Source organism: Gossypium hirsutum, chromosome D07 (genome assembly GCF_007990345.1).
Source record: "Gossypium hirsutum isolate 1008001.06 chromosome D07, Gossypium_hirsutum_v2.1, whole genome shotgun sequence".
Classification (NCBI taxonomy): Eukaryota; Viridiplantae; Streptophyta; class Magnoliopsida; order Malvales; family Malvaceae; genus Gossypium; species Gossypium hirsutum.
In genome coordinates, this window is record NC_053443.1 from 56,790,119 (window position 1) to 56,808,661 (window position 18,543).

At 31.3% G+C, this 18,543-nt stretch overlaps 2 long non-coding RNA genes across 4 annotated transcripts; both read right to left on the reverse strand.

Annotated features, from left to right (window-relative positions):
• Positions 1-6,536: 6,536 nt before the first annotated feature.
• Positions 6,537-7,546, reverse strand: LOC107961336 (uncharacterized). Its single transcript, XR_001701259.2, has 3 exons — positions 7,485-7,546; positions 7,141-7,240; positions 6,537-6,980 (listed from the first exon to the last, which is right to left on the reverse strand). It is a non-coding gene; the product is annotated as an uncharacterized lncRNA (long non-coding RNA).
• Positions 7,547-7,769: 223 nt separating this feature from the next.
• Positions 7,770-16,094, reverse strand: LOC107958615 (uncharacterized). Of its 3 annotated transcripts, none has more exons than XR_005916446.1 (5): positions 15,756-16,094; positions 15,466-15,537; positions 15,290-15,359; positions 13,811-14,618; positions 7,770-8,167 (listed from the first exon to the last, which is right to left on the reverse strand). It is a non-coding gene; the product is annotated as an uncharacterized lncRNA (long non-coding RNA). The 3 variants fall into 3 exon arrangements; XR_005916445.1 differs by lacking the exon at positions 7,770-8,167 and having other exon boundaries at positions 13,374-13,943; positions 14,547-14,618; positions 15,756-16,083; XR_005916444.1 differs by lacking the exon at positions 7,770-8,167 and having other exon boundaries at positions 13,374-14,618; positions 15,756-16,075.
• Positions 16,095-18,543: the final 2,449 nt, after the last annotated feature.

Here is an 18,543-nt window from a genome sequence, read left to right on the forward strand (position 1 = left end):
CAATTACTGATTATTAAGTTTCAATGATCCATGTATGCACAAAATCCCAAAATAAAAAAATAATCAAGTCCTAAATCCAAAAACAATGCTTAACACGTTAATAATACAGTTAAAACCAGCCTTTAAACACCCCTATGGGTTCGGCCAAAGAAGTGTCACAATAATGAATTATTAGATTCAAAATGACAAGCGAACTTACACTAATTTGATGTGAACGAGAGTGCGGACGAGATCCGACTTCATTGTTGATTTGGGACGTTTCGATCAGCATCTACAATTAAAATATCCCTAAAAATCAGTAACTAATGATCAATTAAAGGCCTTAGAGCATTCAACGAAATGAGAAAATTTAACAGCATTAATACAACACAATAACTCGCTTACATTCACACTGTTACTAGATCTGATATGTTGGATGAGCGAGACCGGATACACTCCTAATTGGAAAGGTTAAGGGCTGCTTTAAACAGAGGAAAATGAAGAAAACACCGTTTTAAATGTGCAACAATAATAGAAAATAGAGTAGCCCAAAAGTGGTGCACAAAAGGGCAATACACCGCCACAAATGGTAGCAAGAAAGGGGCTGATTGGGGCAGCATAATAAGGGATTTTGACAAAAAAAAAGAGATGATTTTAGAGGCTGAAAATAGCAGTAAGATGGTTGTAAAAACAGCAACAAAAATCGACAACAAAAGGGAAAGAAAAGAGGAGAAAAAAAGAAGCAAACTAACACCACCACATGAGGAGGAGAGGGTGGCAATGGAGGTTTAATGGCAGCAAGGTAGGGTAGCTATAGTGATCAAAATAACATATTTTAAGAAAGCATATGGACGGCACGACAATGGTGAAAATCACCCTTGTTTGGATGGTACAATAAAGAAAAAATGAAGGAGAAAATGGAAGATTTTGAGAGAGAATGAGGGTTGGATGACAAGGGAGGAAAAATAGAATGAATATACCTAGGTTAAACTAGGTTGGACGGCACACGCACAGGAGAGTGGGAGAAAAAAATAAAAATTAATTAATTTTAAGGGGAAGGGATTCAAACTCCGGTCTCTAAGCCAATTACACTGTCTCATTATTTTCTTTTAGTCATTAAGCCAATAACTTATTCCTGAAGTAATTTTACGAGCTTATAATTGAAATTTAGAGTGTGACATCTCTTGGTCCACTAACCCACTTTCTTCTAACTCTATTTTTGGGATGTGACAGTTCTCTAATCCAATATTCTACCATCCCAAATGATCTGACAATGATGGCTTTCGCTATTCTTAGATTTTACCATCACAGGTGGCTCGACAATAATGGTTTTCACAAATTACTTATCCTACCATCCTGAATAGCCAGACAACAACGGCATTCAATAACTGAACATCATACCATTTCGAATAGCCTGGCAACGATGGTTTTCAACCTAAGGCATGCTAACTAATTCGATAGTACTTGGGACCGTTATTAGGGTAACACCGAATCAATATACATTGTAACCATATATCACATTTCAATGTCATCATGAATACATTTCATATATTGCATACCATTCTACATTTCGTATCGTACTCATTTTTCCTATATTCAACTAGTACACAATTTCAGCATTCAGTACCGTCACACAATTCAATTCAACACACGCTTTCAATCACATTCAAAACAACAATCCAATTCATTTTCCAAACACATATATTTATATCATACACATTCTACTCAACTTCCATAACACATATCACATTTCAAGATAATTCATATAGTTTCTTACTTTATTCAAATTGATCCATATCTTGATATTCAATCATAAGCATAGTAATTCAGTTCAATTAACCATTGGTAACTCACTTCAACACCATATAATGCAAAATTTCATGAACATGCAGTAAGTAAATTATTCCAGAATCATAGAAAAACAAACAGAGGTCCCACGTCGCTCGTTGGCAACTCTCGCTTTTATTTCCCCTCTTGATAGCCTAGTGTCGACGTTAGTTACGTATACTCATAAAGCATATATCAATGTAATTTTCTAGAAAAACTCACAGTCAAATACCAAATCATGCATTTATTTTTTCACTTTATTCAATTTAGTCCCTAAACCCGAGACAAGCATAACTTTCAATCTAAAGCTTCAGGTTAAAATTCGATATCAAGTTAATTCATTAGGGACCTCTTACTTTCTATTTCTATCAAAATTTCATAATATTTTTTTATTTTATTCAATTACGTCCTAATGTACGAAACTAACAATTAAGCTTTACAATTTAGTCCTTTTCATAAATTGAACTAAATTTCTAACAATTTCACACCAAATTATTCAAGAAAGTAATAACAGAAACTTTTTAAAACTTTAACAGTTTCACAAATTGGTGCATTGGCTAGCTAAATTGAGCTTTCATGACCTCAAATCTATAAAAATTACAAGAAAATGACTTAATTACATTACCTAATTATTGGCCAATTGTTTGAAACCTATAAGCTTTTCTTTTCTTTCTTTTCTTCTGTTCTCATGGCTTGGGGAAAAAATGATAAAAATTTTCTCTTCCTTTCCATTTTGTTTGTTATTTATTGTTATCATTAACAATTTAGTTACCCTTTAGTTAAATTTTAATTAACAATTTAATAAATTTTATTCACTTAATTAACCATTAATCTAAACCAATGTCATTCATTGTTATCATCCACTATAACATGTTTAGTTTTTGTTTATTAACAATTTACTTCCAAAACCTTAATTAACTATTAATTTGAAAAAAAATATCAGACAAAAATTTAATATAACAATATATTATACACATAAATATTAAATATTAATATTTATGAATTTGGTTTATGAAATTGAGATCTCGAAACCGTAATTTTTGACACCACTGAAAATCAGATCATTAGATTCCCAGTTATATCAAGAGCCGCAAACTTAAGTTTTGCAATGTTTGACATAATTATCACTAAAAAAATAAAAAATAAAAATAATTCTTATAAAATAAATTATAATAATAGCAATAAAATAATATATTTGATAAAAGAAAATAAAAGAAATCTTAAAAAAATTGATGACAAAACTTACCAGATATGGAAAACTGGTTATATATATTTCTGAATGTATTTTCTTAAGAACTCTTAGGTAGTTGAGTGGTAAGAAGGCAACAGGAGCTATGAAATGGTGAAGGTTTGAATCCTACTTTTGTTGAAATTTTGGCTTTCTTTTCTTCTTTAGCAGATGGATGAATGACTAAGACCAAAAATCACTATAGCAAAATAGGTTTTTAGTGGCTTTTTTTTAGGCCTATAGCGGTGTCTATAAGCGCCACTAAAACAATTTGCGACGTTTTGATAAGTGCCACAAAAAATGCTGCTAAATTTTGCGGCGTTTATCTGGAAAAACATTACTATAGAACATGAAATTTAGCGACGCTTTTCCCAAAAACACCACTAAAGAACATGACATTTAGCGGCGCTTTCCCACAAACGCCGCTATAGAACATGATGTTTAGCTGCGCTTTCCCCACAAACGCCACTAAAGAACATGAGCTTTAGCAACGCTTTTCCACAAACACCGCTAAAGAACATGACCTTTCATTGCGCTTTCCCCAGAAACACCGCTAAAAGTCATGTTATTTGACGGCGTTTGTAACAGCCTGATTCTAGGCCTAGTCGGAACAGTGGTTTCGGGACCACAAATCTGACAAGGGAAAATATGATTATTATTATATTTTTATGGTCTACAATTTTACGGAAAAATTTCGTAAAAATTTCGTTCAAAAATTTCGACGTTTGGGCACTCAATTTAGTCAAAAGGACTAAATTGTAAAAAGTGCAAAGTTGAGTTCTACATGTTAAAAGTGTCAAATTGTTATGAAATTCTAAATTGGGGGTCCTTATGTGGTAATTAGACCATTGGTTAATTGATGGACAAAAATAGACATAAGAAATGGGTGAAATAGATTTTTTTTAAATAGGGGGCATTTTGGTCATTAGTAAATAAATAGAATTAAAATGGGAAAAAGATGGAAAAATGGTGTCCATCTTCATTAAGTTGCTGCCAAAATTTGGAAGACACCATAGCTAGGGTTTCTTTGCTTTCTCAAGCTCATAGTAAGTGCATCCTAGCCCCGTTTTTAACGTTCTTTGCATTTTTGAAATCCTCGTAGCTCGGTTTAGCTTATTTTACTGTTAATTCATGTTAGGGTTTATATTTGGAAAAATACCCATAGGTGAAAAGTGTTTATTTTGCTGTTTTATGGTGGAATATGAAGCTAGAAATTATGTTAAACAACTTTTGCTAAGCGATTTTAAACGAAAACGGGTAAATTGACATAATCGATAAAAATAGTTAATGTTCAAAAGTATGTGTTAGAGTGAGAATTTGATGTTGCCATAGAAGGGAAAAATGTTCAGCATGTCATAAAACATAAGAATAAGTGATGAAGTTTAATTTCGAGCTTGGAGACAAAAGTGTAATTATGCAAAAGTTTAGGGGCAATATTGTAATTTTCAAAAAGTTGGGTGGTGGATTATTTTAATAAATGTGGACATTAAATGAGTTAAATTTGCCATTATAGATCAAGAAAGACGAGAAGACTACCTCAAACGGGGAAAAGAGAAGGTAGTGGAGTAAATTACAAAATTTCGATATTTTGCACCGAGGTAAGTAAACATGTGATTTAATGCATTATTTTGATATCATTCAATATATGTTAGTATTTAATAGAACATAGAATAAATATTTGGCAAGATCCTAAAAATGTGGTTAAGTTGGGAAAGGTGGTAAAGTGTTGAAAATATGGGTTTCGGTTGAACACTCAGAATAAGCCGGAGTACATTGAATATGAAGGGATTGCTAAGTGCTGATTCCACCGTATCTTTAAATATAAAGGGGGTTGCTAAGTTCTGATTCCCCCAAGGGGTTGCTAAGTGCTGATTCCCCGATCCATTGGTGGTTGCTAAGTGCTGATTCCACCGTATCTTTAAATGTGAAGGGGGTTGCTAAGTGCTGATTCCCCTAAGGGGTTGCTAAGTGCTGATTCCCCGAATCATTGGTGGTTGCTAAGTGCTGATTCCACCATATCTTTGAATGTGAAAGTGGTTGCTAAGTGCTGATTCCTCGAATCACTGGTGGTTGCTAAGTGCTGAATCCACCGATAACGGTTAACATTCCGAGTGTTCAACGAGGAAATTGGGAAGGTGAATATTTATGTATGGTGGACAAATTTATGGGAGGAATATTGGGTTTGGTACATAGTCAACCCATGCATAAGGTAAGAGGAAGTATCAAAAACTACAAAAGAGCAAATTAAATATAAAACTGTTTTGAACAACGACAGTTGGGAAACTTTGAAAAATCACCATAAATGCTGGAAAATTAATTGGAGATTGAATAATATATGAAATTAAATCTGAGTGAGTCTATTTTAATATGAAAGAAATAGAGCAAGCAAAAGAGTTGTATATTTTGGGATATTTGAATTTATTTGAGACAGGGCTGGATTGATTTCGAAATCCCCTGTTCCAACTTTGGAAAATCACCAAAAATTTTAAAAAAATAATTATGGCCTGAAATTTATATGACTGGATTCCTTATTGAGTATATTTTTAATAGAAACAAACGAAACCATTGTTTGAATTTTTTACAGAGAGTTAAGTAAATTTTAGTAAAGGGAGGTCAGAACCATCGGGCAGTGAAACAGGGGAATCTTTAAAGAATAAACTGTACTAATTGGATAAATAAAAAATTCTGAAAATTTTATGGTGGAAAGGTATATGAGTCTAGTTTTGGGGAAAATTTATGGAACTTAATTTGGAGTCTTGTAGCTCCAGATAAAAATAAATTAGCGTCTATGATGCAGAAAAACAGTTTGCTGGAAATTAAACGAACCTTGAAATTTATGTGTGACTAAAATTATGTTGCTATGAAATCATGTGGGAAATTTATTTATTTGTCATATGTTTACTTACTAAGCTATATGCTTACTCGTTTTTATTTTCCCTTGATTATAATGACATCAGCCAACTCGGAATTTGGACGAAGTCAGGAAATCATCCACACTATCATCAAATTTTTGGGTATTTTGTAATTAATATTTTGAAATATGGCATGTATAGATGACTTTATGTGATGTGGTATAAATATATATATAGTGTTGTTCGGTTTAATATGTTGGTGATTATTAATGGAAAAATTATGTCTGAACATATATCTGTAATTGGTTGGAAATATTGAAGTTGTTTGAAATTGTTTTTGGAAAGTTGCAGGGGGTTTATGTAAAAACAAGCCGAAATACTGTCGAAATTTTTATAAAAAAAATTATAAGTGTTTGAGTTCTAGTAATACCTTATGCTCTGTTTCGGCAAGGAACACGGGTAAGGGGTGTTACAGCGTTTGTGGGAAAACGCCACCAACTTTAGCAGATTTCTACCAACCCATTTTCATTCATATAGAACCCGAATTGGAAACATAATTTTCTGTAACATCAAATCCAACAAAAAACTGCAAATCTAAATGATACTTCAAATCCAACGAAAGAGATATGTATATGATCTAAATTAATAAATGAAATAACAAAATATATTATATTCAAAAGTTATACAATATTCTCACAATAAGAAAACAAACGTCTAAGATGGCAGATTCTGCGGCAGCTGAAACATCTTCATTATATTCTGAAGCTGTAGCTGGAGTTTGTCATATTTTCTGCTTCCCTCGCTACTACCTCCGCTTTAAGTTGAGCAATTTGTTCAACTGTGCTCGCTTGCATCTAAGCCATCTAGTCTCTTAATCTCTAAACTTCAGCTTGAGCCTGATTGGCCGAAGGCATGTATTGCTACGAGTTGGATCCAAAATATTGAATTAGGTCAACAAAAGATCCTTGAAATCGAACCCGACCATACGTTTCAGGACCCAAAACTTCAGTAATAATTCGGTTATCAATGTCGTCAAGATTAACAGAACTATCACTTGAAGCGATCGCTTCATACTCCGCCCTTTTATCCTTTAGCTTCTCCTCATAAATCAATCAAAGAGTTAGAAACGAAATATATAATTAAAACAAATGCAACAAAACTTAACATTATTTGCATAACAAACGACGAATTAAACCTTTATAAATAAACATGATAAATATTTAAAATAATTCAAATTTTATTAAGTAAATATACCATAATTTTTGCAGCTTCAGTAGTTATAGAGATCCATCTTTCTTTCTATGTGCAATGTCAAAAGTTGAACGCATCCAACTTTTTAACCAGACGACAATTCCTACAATATAGCAGGAAAAATATTATTTAATAGAAAGTAATTAATATTTGACACAATTAATAAATTCAAAATACCTCGTCATCATCTACACAAGCAAAACTTTTCGACCTAGCTGTGTGCGTGAATTTTTGTTTTTGCCTACTTATAGTTCCAACTCACTCACGATTCTACATTATGAAATTATTATGTATATAGTAAATACTATAAACCAAAATAATTATAAGAGTTTGGAAATAAGTAATACCTCTCATTTCTTAGAATTCCAAAATCTAACTGCATCTTCCCATTGGTACCTCAGCATTCCCGGTGGGACATTTCACAATTTCTCTTTGAGGTTTATATTTTTCTTAAAATATTCCTTCTTTAAAGCACTTTTATGGTCTCTCCATTTTTTTCCTAATGCCTTCTTCACATAATTATTCGAGACCTCTAAAGCAAATCTCTCCTGCAAATAACACAAGTTTAGAAAGTAAATATAAATGAAACTTAAACCAAAGTATTATAAATTACATTCACGTTATTACCTTAATATTATCGAGAGCTTGATTTTTGTTACTATCAAGCATATGATGTCATGACTCGTAGTTGATAGGCAACAGAATGGCATTTCGTGCTATAATGCCCAAGTATCCTGTTAAAAGTCGAGCTTCTGATCTAATAGGCTAACCAAGACTGTTTCTAGCTACAGTCCTCGAGTTTTATGTCTCCTACCACTTTCAACTAAAAAAATGGTATATTATAATATAAGAATTTGAAACAAAAATCAATGATAAAAGTCAACATCACTTTGAATTACTGCAGGTTCGTCAGCCGTATTCGAAACATTTAAATATCCAATAATAGTCTGTTGTTCACTATTTGTTTCTTCCGAATTTGGAGGATTTTGAATAATACTTAGATCTCGCAATCTTTTTCTAGGCATTTTATCTGCAATACACATAAAATAGTTGAAATATTAGTAACTAATTACAACAATAATAGTACATATAAAATAGTTGAAATATTTTACAAGATCAAGATTTAAATTATAATATTACATATAATTCAAAAAATCGTAAAATCTTACTACATCATGATTAATAAGCATCTTTATCCAGATCCTGGCAAACCCATTGAAATTGTGTACTAGTACTAGGGATAGTTTCATTTAAGTTTTGTTCTGGAAAAGGAAAAGTTTCTGATCTTTTGTCGATGCTATCTCTACTTCTATTGCCATGTCAAACATGTCTTTAGGGGTGTTACGGAGTACAACGTACCAACCCTTATCAGTTGGATCTTTCGAGGTAAAAACTTGTTTGACTTGAGAAGAAAATCTATACGACTCGTCTATCAATTGTTGTCTAGTGTGAATTAATCGAGAGAAGTTCACCATTGTAAAACCAAATTGATCTTTTTTAATTCCGCGAGCAGTATTAACATCAGCCCATTCACATCGAAATAAGACAAACTTCTGTTTGCCATGGTAATCCAACTCAATAATGTCAGTAAGAAGTTCGTAATACTCCACATTTCCCTCAACAGGATTACTGTCCCTAGCACTAGCATAACTTGTAATTGAAGAGTTAACAATTATTCCATAATTTTGAGTCCTCATCAATCTTTCGTGAGATTTTGTATGAAACCTGAATCCATTAATGAGGAAGGCAGTATATCTTTTTACTACTCTATTCGGACCTTAAGAAAGCCATTTAACTTCGTCATTGACGTCCTTTCCACTCAAAACCTATTGTATCGAAAGTTAATTAATTAATAATAAATGTTATAGAAAACACTATTATTTGTCAATGAAAGCTTCAGTTGCATACCCTTTTCCCTAACCATTCATGAAAAGATTCTGCGAATAACTTATGAATCTCTCGATGTTGTAATCTTCGGGAGCGTGAACGAGATCTCAAGACTTGTTTGTACTCACTACGTTAAAAAGTGGATTACTAGGTTAGAAGATAAACAAATTAAAAAGATGAATATTTATCAAATTCTAAAACATACTTGCATAATGGTTCAATTGAATTGTGGTGAAAAAGAACATATCCATGTGCTTGTACCCAAGATCTATTATCTAAGTTTACAATTTCAACTTTACTGATTGGTTCTCCATAACTTCGAAATAGATAAGTTTCGGCTAAGTTATGATTAGTGAGCCCAACATTTCTTCTTGGTCTATTCAGTCTTGTTTCAAAATCTTCTAAATATCTAGAGCAGAAAGTCATACACTCATCTGCCAAGTAACCTTCAGCAATTGATCCTTCTAGATAACGCTTATTACGACAATAAGGCTTCAATTTTCATAGGAACCTAAACACGATATATAACATTATCAAAAGTTGAAACTAAAGGTATATTTATGAATGAATGAAAACTTTACAAATAAATTAGCAACTCTCTATAGGATACATCCATCGATAGAAAACTGACCCACCAAGTTTTGCTTCATGGGGGAGATGAATTAGCAAATGGACCATAATAGTGAAGAACGAAGGTGGAAAGATCTTCTCCAAATTGCATAAAGTCAAGGTGGCTCGGTCTTGTACTTTCTCAAGTTCTTCAACAATCAAAAGTTCACTGCAAATAGCTTTCATTATATTGGATAGTTCAATTATACAAGACATCACCTTTTTTGACATACAACACCGTAAAGCAACTGGCGGTAAATCTTGCATCAAGATGTGATAATCATGTGATTTTAGGGAATATAGTCTTCGATCTTTAAGACTTATACATTGAGATATATTTGATGCATATGCATCTGGGACCTTTATATCCTTCAACATCATGCAGAGCACTTCTTTTTCTTTCTTCGACATTGCAAAAATAGAAGGTGGCAACCGAGATTTTCCATTTAAAAGTAATTGGGGATGAAGATCACGCCGAAATCCCATGTCAACTAGATCAAGTCGAGTCTAAAGATTGTCTTTCAATTTTCTATCGACATTCAAAATTGTCCCAATGTTGTTCTCGTAAACATTATTTTCAATATGTATAATATCAAAATTGTGTCGCAAAATGTGATGCTCCCAGTAAGGCAACTCAAAAAAATACTTCTTTTTTTCCACAAGTCCACCTTATGAGGATCATCCTCTTCATCAGATTCATCATCAATCTGCTAGTCAACATCGCCAACATATACCTCCCTCGGTCTTCTCTTTGTTTGTGCGTTGAGTGGTTGATTCATCTTCCCGTAATTAAAATTAATATATTTTAATATGAACAAGATTTCAGATCTAATGGTCTACTTAGGAGCTTCTCTGAACTCTTCAGTATCATCAAATAGAGTCCTCTGAAATCTAAATATATGATTTCCATCTAACCATCGATGATACCCCATATAAGAGAACTTCTTCCCATTATATAACCGCTTCGAACATGTTTGCACCGCACAACAAGGACAAGCATAATGTCCTTTGGTACTCCAACCAGATAAATTGGCATAAGCTGGGAAATCATTAATAGTCACAACAAAGCAGCACGTAAATAAAAGTTCTCCTTTCTCAAGGCATCATATGTTTCAACAACCGCCAATAATTGTTTCAACTCTTCAATAATTGGCTGCATATAAATGTCCATATCATTCTCGAAACCTTTCTTTCTAGGGATAATCATAGATAAGATAAAATAATATTCTTTCATGCAAATCCACGAAGGCAAATTGTAAGGAACAAGCACTATAGGCCAAGTACTATACAAAGTATTCATTATTTTAAAAGGATTAAATCCATCAGATGCTAGCCCAAGCCTCACATTCAGATGATCGCTTGCAAAGCTTGGAAATTTACTATCAAATGATTTCCAAGCTAAAGAATCCGCAGGATGCCTTAATAATCCATCATCGATTCGTTGATCATGATTCCACCTCATAGACTCGGCTGTCTTGGATGACATGAAAAGCCTTTAAAGCCTTGGTATTAGTGAAAAATATCGCAAAATCTTTATTGGCTTCTTTCTTGACTGTGCCTCACCTTCATCCTCATTCATATCTTCTGTATTCCTAGTCATCCAACAAGATTTACTGCAAACATGACAAGACTGTTGGTTTTTCCGATCACCCCAGTGTCAAAGAGTTTCTAGTCCACCCTCCCAAACATTTTAAGTGAAAAAGACGAATGCAAAATGACAGTTTTGAAAATTTTGATCAGTCATAAAGTTCTTCATTCATTTCATTAAGTAACTTGTAGAACTTCGCCGCTTCTCCATTTGGCTCTTCATCAGGTACAATTCTTCTTGTTTCGGTAAAAACATTTCCACCAATATCACAATCATCTGATGCAATAATTTCAGATGGAAACGATTGCAAACCATAACTGCGCATATTAAATGCATCCCGCAACATACCTTCCATGTCATCTTCTCTAACAGATTGATGGTAAGCATTTTGAGGATAAGCCAGATTAATCGTTGAAGAGGTTCTACGAGGTGTACACTCTCCATGGAAAATCCATTTTTTATACCCCCGAATAAAGACATCAACAATTAGATGTTCATAGATAGCTTCACGAATATGCCAATTGATGTTGTCACACGGGCAAAGAATCATATTCTGTTGGCTTGCATTTTGAAATGAAAAATTTAGAAAAGTTTGTACTCCATTTCGATAGTCATTGCTTACCCTTGACAAATTCATCCAACTCTTATCCATTTCGTAGTTCTTGAAGTCTAAAGTTGATAATAAATTACGGTTACTTAAGTGTTCTAAATTGATTTAAATAATGTCATTGTACTAAAATAGATAATACATATAAAGTATCAAGTATATAATGGGTGTAAACTAATTCAGGTAAGTTGTTTATTCATAAGTATAATTAAGAGTAGGGAAAAACAATAGTGTTGCCCTAATTTCTGTGATTTTTATATATTTTGATCCAAAGTTTTATGTAAGTTATGATATGATATATATTTATGTAAGTTATGTAAGTTATGATATGATATATATTTATGTATTATGTAAGTTATGTAAGTTATGATCCAAAGTTTTTTTTTTATTCTTTAAATGTTTATGTAAGTTATGATTATCATCTTTAAATTTTAACTTTAAATTTTAACCCTTTAATTATACTCTTTTAATTTTTTAATTTTTGTTTTATATCACCTTTATGTTTACTATACTTAAAAAGAAAAAAAATTAACAAATTAATAATTATATGTTAATAAAGTTAATATTTGTTAATTTTTCATCTCTTTTGAGTTAGTTTTTAAATTAAATTTCCATGAACTTTTAACTTTATACTACACATTAAAATCGATCAATTTATTTTTATGATAGTATTTATGAAAAATTTTAAAATAATTTTAAAATTAAGATAAATATTATTTTCTTTTAAAAAATTTATTTTAATCAAATAATATTTATTTCTATGATAAACATTATATTATGTTTTATTTTTGAAATTTGAACTTTAAATAAAAAATATTATTTAAATTAAATTTTCTATAAAAATTATAACTTTAAAACTAAATAATTACTTCAATGTTACTTAAAAAAAAACAACAGTATGTATGCATCAATTAGAAAAGGAATACAGGATATGCTTTATCATTTTTCCTTTTTGTTAAACCAATTAAGGATTCGTTTCTATACATATGGACAAGCATTAGGAATTTTAATGCATTCATTCTTTTTTGTTATATTTGTTTGTTATATAATGTTCTTCGCATTTATTAGACAACGACGAAAGATCATTTAATAATTTAGAGTAAAATAAAATTAAATTTGAAAAAACGTATTAATATTTGACTGTTGCTTGAGTTTAATGTCACAACAAGTGTTTCGACTGCAGCTACCATTTACAAAATTGGATAAAGAAATAAAATAATTATAAACTCTACCCTTATTGGGCCTACAAAATTGAATAAAGACATAAAATTCAAAAAACAGTTTGAATAGAATATCAAAGGTTGAAGATAAAAAAAAAAACTCAAAAATATAATTATGACTATTTTAATAAAATGTACACTATTTACACTAATTCTTCTTCAAATACAGAGTTTAAACACTCTAATAAACAAGTGAAATTACTTATTCAACTACAATCAAGTTTTAGTGTAACTAATGCTAAACCCTAATTATTGAGTTAAATTAATCATTAAAATGTAAGAATTAATTTGAATGTTACAAAATATGAAAATTTATAGACTGAAATAGAAACAAAAAAATCCTTTCAAATTGATTGCAAAAAAGGAATGAATATTCAACCAAACCTTCCTAATAATCATCACCATGGAACATTTTAATACCTAAGGAGCAAAAGAGATCACATACATACTCCACGAGCATACAGATTAAACATTCAGGCAAACAATTTGCAAATTACAGCTAGCATATGAGAATGAAGGCTTTAAATATAGGACGATGAAGGCTTTAACAGTTTGCAAGTAGCATATCCAGAGAAAGGCAATAGCATGCTCCATTCTCAACTCCATTTACAACTAAATGGCCTATTGAAATTCAACTCCATTCTCAAAGTATTTACCAAATAAAATGTGGGTTATTTAGCATATCGCAATATTTCCAAGCATCAAATATCAAGCGAAGAGAAAGCAACAGTTTTAAATATAAGGGTGAAATTCACTGCTAACCTTTACAAACTTTGGCCTGCTTAATTTGGTCTGACCAAAAAGAGAAAGAAATAGATAATTTGGAGCTCAGTAACTGCCGTGCAAAACCGTGCTCTTCAAGAACTTGCTGATCTAAAAACTCAACTATACTAGCCTTAGTCAACAAGAGAAAATGATTTTAGCACACAATGGTCACCATCAATATATCACCCAAAATCTCAAAATCGTCTAACACAAACAAAATCATTACTTTGATTAATTCAAGTCAAGAACAAACAATAGTTATGGATGAACAGAGTATTATTAAACATTGGAACTTCCTTTTCATTAGCCAAAAAAGGAGCGAAAACATCACAATTATTGTTGCCTTGGCAATAGAATATTGCATAGAAGAAAAACATAAAATTACTTTTTAAGGTCTTCGTCAACTTCAACATTATTTTGCCTCGATGTATGAATATATTTAGGTAAATTGCTTCATTTGAATTAAATATCTTTTATCCATGTTTGCAGTGTTTTATAATTGTGAAACATTAAAATTGCATGCAAGTATTGAGCTTAAAAGTGTTCATGAGCAAGGTGACTCTGCTTGCTACGGCTATGGGTTGCTAGATACATAAGAAAGACTCTAAGATTTTGATCTATTAAAAGGAAACTACTACAATTATCTTTCAACGTAAACTTGAGATAACTTTTATTTTAATTACGGAATGCATAAATTTAATAGAAAAAAAAGATAAGAAAGATGAAATTATACCTGTTAACTAGTTATTGCTAAGAGAAAATGTTTGGAGAGAAGTCAAATTTTCAATAACGGAAGGAATTTCACCTAAAACATATAATTAAATTAATCAAAATTTACAAATAAATAATCTAAAAATTGCAAACAACAGCACAAACTTAAAAAAGGAGAGGAAATTAGTTTTTTTTTCCATAAAGTTGGGTTAACATTTTGATTGTAAGGAAATGGTATAAGACAAATCATGTGTTTAAGCCATAAAGTTGGGATAACACATCCATTGGTAAGATAACAATCTATGGTTGTTTAAGTCAAAAGTATTATATTAAGAAATTAAAAAAATTATATACTAATTAAAAATATATAACAATTGAAAGTAGAAAATCAATGAATTTAAGAGAAGTTATGTTTGTAATATTTATTGGAATTTTGTTACTAAATTTCTTTATTTAACTATTAAATGAACATTAGATTTTATATAGCATAGTTTAACTGTATAAAATTTGACAAAAAGGCTTATCCTCTATTAATTACTTAGAAGTAAAACAAATTGACACAAAATTAAAAGAAAAAAAGGAGGGCTTAAAGTAACAAATGCAAGAAGGCTAGTATAAATTAAATTTACTGTAAAAAAGAATGTATGAATGTAATTTACACTACAGTCAATTACAGTAAACCCCTGAAACCTGTAATTTTACATGGCTGATGATGAAGATACACAGAGAACAAAAAAAAAAAAGACAGCCGTGAAAATAACCTACCAATTGTTTTGCACATTGAGCAGCCGGCGATAAGCTAGCCGAAGTAAGAGAGTCGTGGTTCGTCGGATTACTGCAGATCGGTCAGAAAATACGTAATGGAAGCAAAGTGTGTGAACTGGAGATTATTGGATATATCTATTCTAATGTATAATACGAAAGTTCATTTTGACACTTACAGTCATAGTTGGTCCATCCGATCCGTTGATTCATCAAATCATATACAAAGATTTTGTCTTTTAGAACAAGATCTGCAAAAGAAAAGGAGGAATATTTATGGCTTACTACATCATGCAGGCAAAAATCATCCAGCTAAGTGACATATAAAGCATCAAAATTTCAAGCACAAAGCTAAGCTTAGGCCTACAAGTAACAAATTGTCTCCATCGTAACTTTCTGAAAATTAAAAACGTTATAGAAAGCCCATAATTCATGAAGTCTCCAAACATGTATAACGGAAAAAACTTACCGATTGGTTGCGGCAGAGGAGTTCAACGGCAGTGCAGCAGAGGACACAGTCGACGGTGATGCAGCAGATGGTCGGGGAAAGATTTGGGGATTTTGATTTGGGGAATAAATTTAGGGATTTGGGGAAAATGTTTAGGGAAAAAAATAAGGGATTTCGGGAATATGAATTGGGATAAAACTGAGCAGAGCAAAACGGCGCCGTTTCATTTAAAATAAAATGATACTTTGTAACGTATTTCTCATAAATTTTGCTAATGCTTGACCTTTTGCGGCAGCTAGTGCTTTACCTTTGCGGCAGCTAGTGCTTTACCTATTGTGGCGTTTTTCCATTAGCACCACTAATGTATAATATTTACGGCGTTTTCCGACCAAACGTCGCTAAAACCTTAAATTCCTATAATGAATTAAAGGGATTTTGAGGAGGAACAGGTTCAAGAAAAAATGGGAAGAACAATGGTGTTGATAAGAAGTATAGATGAAATGAAATTCTAATTCTAATTCTAATCAAATATTAGAGTGCTTAAAATACATCAAATTTTATCTTAATCTTGACGGACAACTATTTAATGATAAGATATTCATAACAAAATGCAAAATATATATATATATAAAAATAAAACCTAATGTTTTGTTTTCATTTGTGTTAAATAATTTGGAGGGTAAGTTTGTTTAAATATTTCAAATATGAAATTTAAATGAGAAATTACTGGAATTCCATTATTACTTGACATATTTTAATATAAATAATATTTGTTATACTTTCAATTCTATAAAAATATAATAAAATATTAAAAATAAATATTTAGAAAAAAGAAGAGATATACGTACAAACTATTTTAAAAAAATGACAACTACTTGAATAAAATAAGAAAGTATTCGGTATTTTGCTAGTTTAGTCGTCATATTCTAATATGAACAAATTGTTAATCATAACAAAAAGATAAATATACTGTTTTTTTATATCTACCTATCCACCTCCCATACAATTTTCAAATATTCTCACTCGCTCATTTTCAAAAATTCATCAATTAATGAAGTATGGTACATTATAGGCCTTAATGAAGTCGATTCATGTAATCATTCTTAAGAAAATGTAAACGTGACTTCCTCCATTCTTTCGATCATTTTTTAAGATAATATATCTTAAACTTGATATATCAGGGGGCTACAATTGTTGATCAGTCTGTATGCATATCAAGGTGGGGTTCGTACTTAAACAATGCATATCCTTGGGATGGTTCAAAATGGAGGACTCGAAACGATACCAGCTGAACAGTATGAATTAAGTTCTTTAATGATGACAACAAGTTCGTTGCTCTGTTCATAAACTATCAACAAGGTCGGGATCATCGTCTTAGTTTTTTCGGGTTGGAACGATGAGCAGCCTTAATGGCAGCGACTTTCACGGGGAGAACTGCTGTAGCAGCTGCCAAGGCTGTAGTCAATAGCAGCTACTTCGGCAAAGGGGCACTTGAGCCGTGCTGCTTAAGCCACTGCTGATTTTGGTAGCCATACGAATACATAGATGATGAAGAGTAATGTTCCCTTTGCATAAAAATAATAATTTGTTTTATACCAGTCTAGCATGCATAATATAGGGGATGTTTTGAGTGTTTGCCCATTTAATTTGATGCACAATTTCATGCAATAACTTTAATATGTCTGATTATGACATGTCAAACATTTTTGATGCACAATTTCATGCAATAACTTTAATATGTCTGATTATTACATGTCAAACATTTTGTCTAGAATTTGGATGTTCCTATGTTTGAATTTGAAGGTTACCCCAATTTTTTATGTGGGGAATGAATTTAATAATAGTGTTCGTTTGGTTACTAGTATAATACTATGAAGAAAAAGTTTATTTATTATTTATGTATTGCAATGGTTAGACATAAAAAAAACTTAAAATTAGAAAGATAAGTAAAAACTTAAGTAAAAAATAAGACCTCTTCAAAATAAACGAAAATTTTTTCTTCTCTTTGCTAAAAATAAGTCATATGAATGACTAAATGTTACCGATTGAATTAATTTATTGCTAACTCATATGCCGACACATGTGTAAAAAAATAATACTCCAACCAAACGTAGCATAAGATTTTACAGTTTGCTGATGAAATTGACTCTTTTTGAGTTTGTTGCTACTCCCATTCCACACCATCACCAAACTATGAAATGTGTAAATTATTTTTATAAATGATTATTCAACTTGTATTTAGTAATAATGGATTAAGAAAAGAATGGAGTTTTAAGAGACAAAAATAGATTGAAGATTCTAATCATAATTATTCAATTTCAATTCAATGCAAACTTCAAATCCTTATAGGTCTAGAAGTCTAAACTCATTTACTCAAGAGATGTTAGGTCCCTTCAAGAATATTCTAACATATAAGTCCTCATTTTTTTAGATACTTAAGTATATGATCCATTGTTTTCTAGTGTCTAGGGCCAAGATTCATCAATTATCTACTCATCATCTCAACTGCAAAATAGATATATGGATAAAGCATTGCATACATAAGGTTTCCACTTGAAAATGCATATAAAACCTTTCTTAGATGCTCTCTTTTTTCTACTGTTGTAGGATAATCTTTCAAAGAAAGATGAAATTTGACATAGAAGGTTGTGCACCTTTCTTTGCTTAAGAGATTACAAATTGTTTCAAAATTTATCTATTTATGAAGCTCAGGATAACACTACCATTCAACTAAAAACAAAAGGTTATATTAGTATAGGTTTGAAACTCTATATTGATGGCCAAAAGAGTTATGCCAATAGTAAAGTAA